Source organism: Triticum aestivum, chromosome 1A (assembly GCF_018294505.1).
Source record: "Triticum aestivum cultivar Chinese Spring chromosome 1A, IWGSC CS RefSeq v2.1, whole genome shotgun sequence".
Taxonomy (NCBI): domain Eukaryota; kingdom Viridiplantae; phylum Streptophyta; class Magnoliopsida; order Poales; family Poaceae; genus Triticum; species Triticum aestivum.
In genome coordinates this window covers 305,063,567-305,074,170 of record NC_057794.1, presented here as the reverse complement: position 1 = coordinate 305,074,170, position 10,604 = coordinate 305,063,567, and positions in this window count along the sequence as shown.

Below are 10,604 nucleotides of genomic sequence, written 5' to 3'. Positions count from 1 at the left end.
CTCATCAGAAGCCTCGCTATTCCCCATACTCGGGAGGACACACTCATCATACCCATGGAGGAAATAACCATGGAGGCCATTCTCACAATGGAGGAAACTCACACAACCATAGTGGCTCTAAGAATGGTAATGGGAAAGGAGGAAACAATAGTCAGAGCCGTTCCAACCCAGCAACCCCCGCCAAGAAAGATCTGAGTCACATTACTTGTTTCAAGTGCGGGAAGACCGGACACTAAGCCACTGAGTGTCCTGAAGCAAAGAATGGGAACGGAATGGAAGCTCAGGAAAGAAGCCGAATCCCTTCACCATAGGTCAAGTGAATGACGTCAATGTGGAGGAAGTTGACAAGCAGCCTGCCACAGTTAATGGTAAGTTTTTGATTAAGTCATTTACAGCCCTTTTTCTTTTTGACACTGGTGCATCGCATTCATACATATCAAGGGGAGTTGTGGACAAGTTTAAGTTGCCAACTGTAGCCCTTAAGTCGCCTATGTTAGTGAGTTCACCAGAAGCGGAGTATATGGCTAGCCAGGGATGTTATTAGTTTCCATTGACCATAGGTAGACACGCTTTTCCCACAGACCTCATTATTCTGGAACCACAAGGATTGGATGTGATACTAAGCATGGATTGGCAATCCATGTATGGGGGAAACACAGGTTGTGCTAGTAAGTCTATCCTTCTCACCACCCCAGAGGGAAAACGGATCAAGTATGTGTCTAGGCATGTGCCAAGGAGGACTCAAGTGAATTCCCTGTCAGGAGTTGTCTAGGAGGAAGTGCCAGTTGTGAAGGATTATCCCGATGTATTCCCAGAGGAACTACCAGGCATGCCACCAGACCGAGACATAGAGTTTTTGATCAAGTTGTTGCCAGGCACTGGACCAATATCCAAGAGGCCGTATCGGATGCCCATGAATGATCTGGAGGAAATTAAGAAGCAGATTAAGGAGTTATTGGAGAAAGGTTATATTCGACCAAGTTCATCGCCATGGGGAGACCTAGTGCTTCTAGTTGAGAAGAAGGATGGATCCTTGAGAATGGTTGTTAATTATCATGCATTGAATGAAGTGCCGATCAAGAACAAATACCCCCTCCCGATGATCAATGATTTGTTTGACCAGCTGTAGGGAGCTAAAGTTTTCTCCAAGATCGATCTTCGATCAGGATATCACCAGCTGAAGATCCGAGAATAGGATATACCTAAGACAACTTTTACCACAAGGTATGTGCTATATGAGTACACGATCATGTACTTTGGTTTGACTAACGCTCCTGCCTACTTTATGAGCATGATGAATAAGGTGTTCATGGAGTTCTTGGATAAGTTTTTGGTGGTGTTCATTGATGATATATTGGTTTACTCAAAGAATGAAGAAGAACACAAGGAACATTTGCGCTTGGTTCTCGAGAAGCTCAGGGAACATCAGCTGTATGCCAAGTTTAGCAAATGTGAGTTTTGGTTGAAGGAAGTCGGATTTCTCGGACATGTTATATCAGGAGAAGGAATAGTAGAAGACCCTTCCAAGGTTAAATCCATCACCGACTGGATGGCACCCACCTCATTTGGAGAGATACGCAGTTTCCTTGGACTAGTAGGATATTATCGGAGATTTATTGAGAATTTTTTCTAAGATTGCAAAACCCATGACGGGGTTATTAAAGAAGGACACCAAGTTTAATTGGACCGAGGATTGTGAGGCCAGTTTTCAGGAGTTGAAGAAACGTTTGGTTACAGCCCCAGTGCTAATTCTTACCAATGTACGCAAGGATTTCCAAGTATATTGTGACGCTTCTCGGCAGGGTCTTGGAGGGGTTCTTATGCAAGAAGGAAGAGTTGTTTCATATGCCTCACATCAGCTTCGACCTCATGAGTTGAATTATGCCACACATGATTTGGAGCTAGCAGCCGTAGTGCATGCTCTCAAGACCTGGAGATATTTTCTTATGGGAAATCGTTGTGATGTTTACACGGATCATAAGAGTTTGAAGTACATCTTCACATAGAAGGAGTTGAACCTCACGCAGAGGAGATGGTTGGAGCTCATAAAGGATTAAGACATGACACTACATTATCACCTAGGAAAGGCCAATGTTGTGGCAGATGCTTTGAGTCGCAAGAGTTATGCTAATACTCTCATAACCGGAGGATTACCTCAGGAGCTAGCCGATGATCTCTGAGAACTCCGCTTGGAGATAGTTATGAGAGGTTTTTTTGCAGCATTGGAAATTCAATCCACTTTCTTGGGAAAGATCCAAGAAGCCCAGAAGACGGACAAGGAAATCGCGGAGATAAAAGAAAGGATGAGTAAGGGAAAGGCTAAAGGTTTTCATGAGGATGAGCACGGAACTTTATGGTTTGAGGATCATATCTATGTGCCCGATGACCCAGAGATTAGGAAGTTAATTCTTCAGGAGGCTCATGATTCACCTTAATCGATTCACCCAGGCAACACCAAGATGTATCTAGACTTGAAGGAACATTTCTGGTGGACAGGTATGAAGAAGGATATCACCGAGTATATAGCAGTATGTGACGTATGTCAGAGAGTTAAGGCAGAGCATTAGAAACCAGCAGGATTACTTCAGCCTTTGCTGATACCCGAATGGAAGTGGGATAACCTTGGCATGGATTTCATCACCGAATTAGCCAGGACTCGTTCGGGATATGACTCCATTTGGGTGGTAGTTGATCGCTTGACCAAGGTGGCTCACTTCATCCCCGTGGAAACCACTTATACGAGAGCTAAGTTGGCCAAGATATACATGACCAGGATCGTATGTTTGCATGGAGTTCCGAGGACCATCGTATCAGATAGAGGGACATAGTTTACTTCTAAGTTTTGGAATCGGTTACATCAAACTTTGGGTACCAGGCTAGAGTTCAGTACAGCCTTTCATCCGCAGATACATGGGCAAACTGAGAGGGTTAGCCAAATTCTGGAGGACATGTTGAGAGCTTGTGTGCTAGATTATGGATCTAGTTGGGATGATAATTTGCCTTACGTAGAGTTCTCATATAACAACAAGTACCAAGCTAGTTTGAAGATGTCTCCTTTTGAAGCTTTGTATGGAAGGAGGTGTAGGACACCATTGATGTGGGATGAAGTTGGAGATTGACAATTGTTTAGACCAGATTTAATCAGAGATTCTGAGGAGAAGGTCAAGTTGATCCGTGATAGACTCAAGATAGCCCAATCTAGGCAGAAGAGTTATGCCGATACTAAACGCAAGGAGGTAACCTATGAAGTAGGAGACAGAGCATATATTCGTGTGTCGCCACTTCGAAGAGTTAAACGGTTTGGAGTCAAAGGAAAGTTATCGCCACGATTTGTGGGGCCATACAGAGTCTTGGAACGTATGGGCGAAGTTGCCTACAAGTTGGAATTACCTAAAGGTTTGTCAGGAGTTCATGATGTGTTTCATGTTTCCCAGTTGAAGAAGTGCCATGCAGAGATGGCCGATATTCCTTTGAGAGATACAGTGCCCCTGGAAGCAATTCAGTTGGAAAGTGACCTCACTTATGAGGAGAAACCCGTCAAGATTCTCGAATTCGCCAACCAAGTTACTCGCAGCAGGGTCATTGAGTTTTGCAAAGTTCAGTGGAGTCATCATACCAAGGAGGAAGCCACATGGGAACGAGAAGAAGACCTCTGAAAGGACCACCTGCACCTTTTTGCTAGCCAACCCAAATCTTGAGGGCGAGATTCATCTTAAGGGGGTAGGTTTGTAACATCCCAATTTTCAATTTGGATGTTATTTTTTAGATAATTCATATGCATTCATAATTTGTGCATTCTTGAATTTTGTTTGGTTGGAAATTGATCCAAGGGACTTTAAGCAACTCAAGGACCAGTTGAGAGAGTTGGAATTTTCCCAAAAGACCCATGTTTTATTTTCGAAAGTGGGGTTTGGATCAAATTCAATTTTCATCAATTTTCAATTCAAATATTTTTTTAAATAAATAAAATAATGAGGGAAGATAACATGACTTCTTCAAAAATAGTAAAGAAAATATTGGAAATTGAATTTTGAATAAAAATATATTTATTTTATTTTATTTGAAATATTATTTATTTTATTGCAAAGTTTATTCGCAGAAAAATGTTCGTTTTTATTTTAGGCATTTAGGCCAGAAAAATGTTCACAAGGTCATATATAAGGCCATAGAGCTATGTGAATTTTTCTGGGATTTTTACAAATATATTTATATTGTTTTTCTGAATTTTTCGTATTTCTGGAAAATCATTTATAAAAAAGTTAGGACCGACTGGACCGGGCCTGCCCAGTTCGCCAGGCCGCGGCCCAGCCGGCCCAGCGCGCCGCACCATCGTCTCCGAGCTTGGGACGGAGTCCCCAGCCAGCACGCCGCCGCCACCCGTGTCCGCCTCGGACTTTGCCCTCGCCGCCGCCTCTCTTGTCCCTTCCCCACGCCTCCCGAGGCCTCCCTCCCCTCCTTAAATACCGGATGCCTCGGCCCCCTTTCTCCTCAAAGCAGCAGCGGCAGTAGCTGAAGCTGCCGCCGCCGCCACACATCGCCACCGCCGCTGCAAGACGCCGCCGCCCCGCATAGCCCGCGCCGTCACCCCGCATAGCCCGCCCCGTCGCCCCGCATAGCCCATGCAGCCACTCCGCATAGTCGTCGCCGCCTCTCTCCCTTGTTGTTGTCACCGGAGATCTGCCGCCGCCGCCGCCGAACCGACAAAAGCCGCCGAACCGCCTGGTTCATTTCGTTTTTTTGTTTTTCTTTTAAAACCTGATCGGTTGTTCATTTAGTTATTTAGTGAACATTCATTAGATTAGCCTCTGTAGTGAACGCTTTCATTGAATATGCTTCTGTAGAGAATGTTCGTTCGTTAGTTTCTGTTTCGTAGCCAAGGACCTAGATGCAATTATTGTTCATACAGATTAGCCTAGGCTTTTAAAACGATCACAACTTTTTACTCGTTTGCCCAAATTCGACGAAACCTATGCCAATTTCTTCGTTATGATCCCCTCTATCCAGATAACCAACTTAACAGTAATTTTAATAGTTTAAACTTTGTTTTCAAACATATTTGAATTTGAACTTCTTTTGATCATAACTTGAGTTTCATGACTCCAATTTGGTTGATTCTTTTTGCAAATAGAAGCTCTTGACCAAGACTTTTGTTAAGTTCTAATCCACATAATTTAGGTACTGTTAGAATTTTTTTTCTATTTGAAAGAGTTATTTGCTTATTCTTGAGTTTTTTAGAATCTTTTCTTTGGTTTTCTTTGCATTTTCATGCTTGAGTGCTTATGTATGCTATTGTTTGTCTATGATAGATTTTCCGGAGTGCGAAGCTTGCTACTATGAATCTCTAGGGTTTATCGATCGTCAGCAAGGCAAGTTACACTTTGATCATACTATTTCGTACCCAATTTTATTATGCATTAGCTTCACCCTCAAAGATTGCATGAGTAGGATTAGGATCACATGGTTATGCTTTGTAGTTCATGAGGTAGGAACCTATTACCTTTGATCACCCCAGGAATATACGTTATGCTACATATTGCTTAGCCATGCTCGTAGACGGGGATTGGTATGTGAGAATCATGCAAGCTGTGAGAGGTATTAATTAAGGATAACTTAAGGTGGCAACTTTAATACACATCTGGGTGGAGTGGTTGCGGGCACCTGGAGAATCCAGTGTTGTCCTAGGAGATCCCGGAGTACCCGTGTGATCATCCTATGGAATGCCACCCAGGCTCAAAGGGATCATATAATTATTCATGCCTAGAAACTTCCGTGTGTAGCCACAAGCCATTATGGACTCTGGCATAGTTGAGTAAGTTGTGTGACCTCTTTCAGTGGTCGACTAGCAGATGTAGGGGAAAGTAGGTGTACCGGTCTACCCAGAGTAAAGAGTTAATGCATCAGAAAGACTATGTCTCGATCTTCCATTCATGGAGGTGGTCGAGTCTTGTGGGGGAAAGTGTGCAACCCCTGTAGAGTGTACTAACTAATCATGATTAGTCGTGTCCCCGGTTATGGACATCTTGAGTATCTAGAAGTGAATTATTTGTTGATCTCATCATTATGTCTAATGAAATTGTTGGGTTAATATTTTATACTTATGACAAGACTACTCATCAAAATATCGAACAAATACCAAATTCACATGATTACATATGACAAGACTTCTCCCATGTCCTAAGGAACATACATAACTACTCACAAAGCATATTCATGTTCAAGATCAGAGGGGTATTGAATATCATTAAGGATCTGAACATATGATCTTCCACCGAATAAACCAACTAGCATCAACTACAAGGAGGGAAGTTTGTGATGATGATGGTGATGACGATGGCTTCGATTTCCCCTTCTGGGAGGGAAGTTTTTTCCCCGGTAGAACAGCTCCGCCGGAGCTCTAGATTGCTTCCCAGGTTCCGCCTCGAGACCGCGGCGCTTTGTCCTGGAAGCTTCCTTTTGATTTTTTTTCAGGTCAAAAGCCTCCATATAGAAAAAGATGGGCACCAGAGACCTGCCAGGGGGCGCACAAGCCCTAGGGGCACGCCCTAGGGGGTAGGGAGCCCCAGGCTTGTGGCCACCTGGTGGGTCCCCCTCTAGTATTTCTATGACCAACATTTTTTATATATTTCATAATTCTCCATAAATTTTTAGGACTTCTGGAGTTGTGAAGAATATGTCTCTCAGATTTGCTCCTTTTCGGTCCAGAATTCCAGCTGCCGGGATTGTCCCTCTTCATGTAAACCTTGTAAAATTAGAGAGAAAGTGCACAAGTATCGTACCATAATGTGTAATAACAACACATAACGCAATAAATATCAACATAAACGCATGATACAAAATGGATGTATCACCCCTATCTTTCTGTTTATGTGACTAAGACTTCTTCTCTATAAATATGCCTTGAGTGTCAGCAATCATTGAAGAGTATATGATGGTTGAGTATGTGAACTTGCTAACCGAAGCTCTTACATAGACTCTTTCTGAAAATATGATGGATTGTGATTGTTTTAATGAGTGAGAACGTAGTTTGTTAGTTTCCAATAAAGTTTATGTTTCATACTTTAGCTTGTGAATGAATTGTTACTCTAGCAAGAGAAGTTTTATGATATATTATTGTTATGATAATTACCATGATACTTCCATGTCCATATTTTATTTTTATCGACACCCCTCTCTCTAAACATATGGTCATGATTATTGATTTCGGCTTTCGCTTGAAGACAAGTGAGGTCTAAGCTCGGGGGAGTTGATTCGTCCATTTTGCACCATGTTTTTATGTTGATATTTTTTGCATTAGGGACTGTTCTTTCACTTTATGATACAATTTTTATGCCTTTTCTCTCTTATTTTGCAAGTTTCATATGAAGAAGGAGATTACCAGCAGCTGGAATTCTGGACCCAAAAGGGCTATACTGGAGGCACTTTTTCTGAACAACTCCAAATGAGCTAAAAATTAACGGAGAATTATTTTGGAATATAGTAAAATTATTGGTGAAAGAATTACTAGAGGGGGACTCACCAAGCAGCCACAAGCCTGGGGGCGCACGCTACCCCCCTAGGCGCACCCCGAGCTTGTGGCACCCTTGGCAGCCACAAGCCAGGGGGCGCACGCTACCAGAGGGGGGCCTAGAAAAAATAAGAAGAAAGGTTTCTGTATGAAGTGCCGTTGTCTCGACGTGGAACCTAGGCAGGAGCACTTTTGCTGTCCGGCGAAGAGATTTCGTCGGGGAAACTTCCCTCCAAGAGGGGGAAATCAAAGCCATCGTCATCACCAACGATCCTCTCATTGTGGGAGGACCAATCTTCATCAATATCTTCACCAGCACCATCTCATCTCAAACGCTAGTTCATCTCTTGTATTGAATCTTTGTCTCAAACGTCAGATTAGTACCTGTGGGTTGCTAGTAGTGCTGATTACATCTTGTAGTTGATGCTAGTTGGTTCATTTGGTGGAAGATTATATGTTCATATGATTGATGTTATTCAATGCCCCTCTGATCTTGAGCATGAATATGATTTGTGAGTAGTTACTTCTGTTCTTGAGGACATGTGGCAAGTCTTATCGTAAGTAATCATGTGAATTTGGTATTCATTCGATATTTTGATGATGTGTATGTTGTTGCTTCCTTTAGTGGTGTTGTGTGAATGTTGACTACATGACATTTCACCATTTTTGGGCCTAAGTAAAGGCATTGTGGAGTGTTATTAGATGATGGGTTCCTAGAGTGAGAAACGCTTAAACCCTAGTTTATCCGCTATTCCGCAAGGGGCTGATTTGGATCCATATGTTTCATGCTATAGTTAGATTTATCTTAATTCTTCTTTCGTAGTTGTGGATTCTTGTGAGAGGGGTTAATCATAAGTGGGAGGCTTGTTCAAGTAAGAATAGCACCCAAGCACCAATTCATCCACATATAAAATTATCAAAGTAACGAACGCGAATCAAGCAAACATGATGAAAGTGACTAGATGAAACCGTGTGTCCTCAAGAATGCTTTGCTTATTATAAGAGACTGTTATGTCAAGTCCTTTGCTAGAAAAAGGATTTGGCTACCTTGCTACACCTTTTTACTATTCCTACTTATTGCTCATTACAAATTACCTTGTTATCAAACTATCTATTACCGACAATTTCAGTGCTTGCAGAAAATACCTTGCTGAAAACCGCTTGTCATTTCCTTCTGCTCCTCGTTGTGTTAAACGCACTTACTTATTGAAAGGACTGTGATTGATCCCCTATACTTGTGGGTCATCATTAGACAATGACCAGCCGAACGAGGAGTCGTGAGAGGATGAAGAAGATGACGGTGATGATGATGATGAGGAGGAATGGTCGAATGAGGAGGACGACGATGAGGACATCAACGATGATGCCGACGACGACGACGATGAGAAGCCAACGGTCAGGGGCAAGATGTGTCCTCGCCAAGATGATGTCGCAGGGCCATCAACAACAACAACAACAAATTAAGCAGACTGTACATCTCTGTTGCCGTCCGCTCGTGCTAATTTGTTATCTTTGTTTCCCCTATCAATCTCATCACAAACGGTTAGCAATACGTATTCGACAATGATCATTTACATTATCGCCCATAGTTGGTTTCTTCAATTCGGTACCCTGTCGAGCACACAATTCACAAAAAAAAATCATATGCACGGTCTAGAATTATCGCACAAAATTCTGACTGCCGACCTATTTGTCGGGTATCACACACATCTTGTTACGCCGAATAATTTGTGTTCTTCTGGATCATCGTAAACAGTTCATCTAAGTGACCTGTATGCCGTCTATCGCACACATCTGGATCTAGGTAAACATTTGTGTTATTTTCGCTCATTGCAAATAGTTCATCCGAGTGAACTGTAGGTCGTCTATCACACACATCTGGTTTTGGGTAACCGTTCACATTATCTTGGCTCATCGCAAACAATTTGTGTGAATCAATTGTATGCCAATTATCGCACACACAACTCTTTATGAATCGTATCTGATGTCTCCACCATCGCACACAGTTCATTTTGTTGGTGACGGTTTCATTACCATACCGTTTGCGATTCATGCATCGCACACAGTTTGGTCGAATGGTCTCCTATACATGTGTCACATTTGGACCATACTGTAGTAGTGCATGTTACTACTTCAACAAATCGTAGATGGAAGATCAACATTTTTGCCACTAATACAAGAAAAATCCCTATAAATAAAAGCGGCATCTACAGCGTGCGCAGTGCATTATTACCAATTGTAGGATTTCCCTATGAAATCTATAAATTTTCCTACAAGTGGCATCTATGACGTGCGCATTGCATTATTACCCATTTTAGGATTTTGTTAGGAAATCTAAAAAGTTTGCAAATAAATGATTACCAATTTATGCCATATCTAAACTTCCAATGTAAGGTACTTACAATGTAAGATATGAGGCCAATACTTGACTACCAATTAATGGCGTGTCTATGTGCGGTGACCTATAACATTGCTGCCCTCCCGTGTCTTGCCACAATTCTCTCATTGACACCTCTCATTGTCATATCCAATCCACCACCAATCCCTCATCAATGGCACACCCGGAGAACCTGTTACTCTTCAATTTTGGCATCAATCAAGAGGAAGAGGAGCAAGACCCTCTGCCCCCCTTGTAGGCGGAGATGGACCTGGCACTGGAGATGGTTGCGCAAATGGACGCAGAGGCCGAGCAACAGATTTGGGACCTTGTGTCGGATATTGTGCTCGTTCCTGCACCCGCGCGCCCGCATGAGCTATATAACGCGGCCAATTGGCCGGAATGGGCCGTGCCCTCCGAGTTGTATTTCCCCGACAACCATACAACATTCCATGCATTCTACGGCGGTGGTAGTGGCCTTGGCGTGGTTGTGGTCGTGGCGCTGGTCGTGGACATGGTGATGCTGCCCACGACCATGGTGGAGGCCGTGGTGGTGGTGGTGGTGATGCCATTGGCGGTGGCCATGGCATCAGCGGGAGCCGTGGTGGTGGTGGTCGCGGCTGCAACTAGATAGTTAGGCCATGACCCAGATGGCTATATAAATTAGTTACTAGTTTTCTTATTATTAGATGTCCCTTGAATGTGGTCGCGGTGCGACAAAAT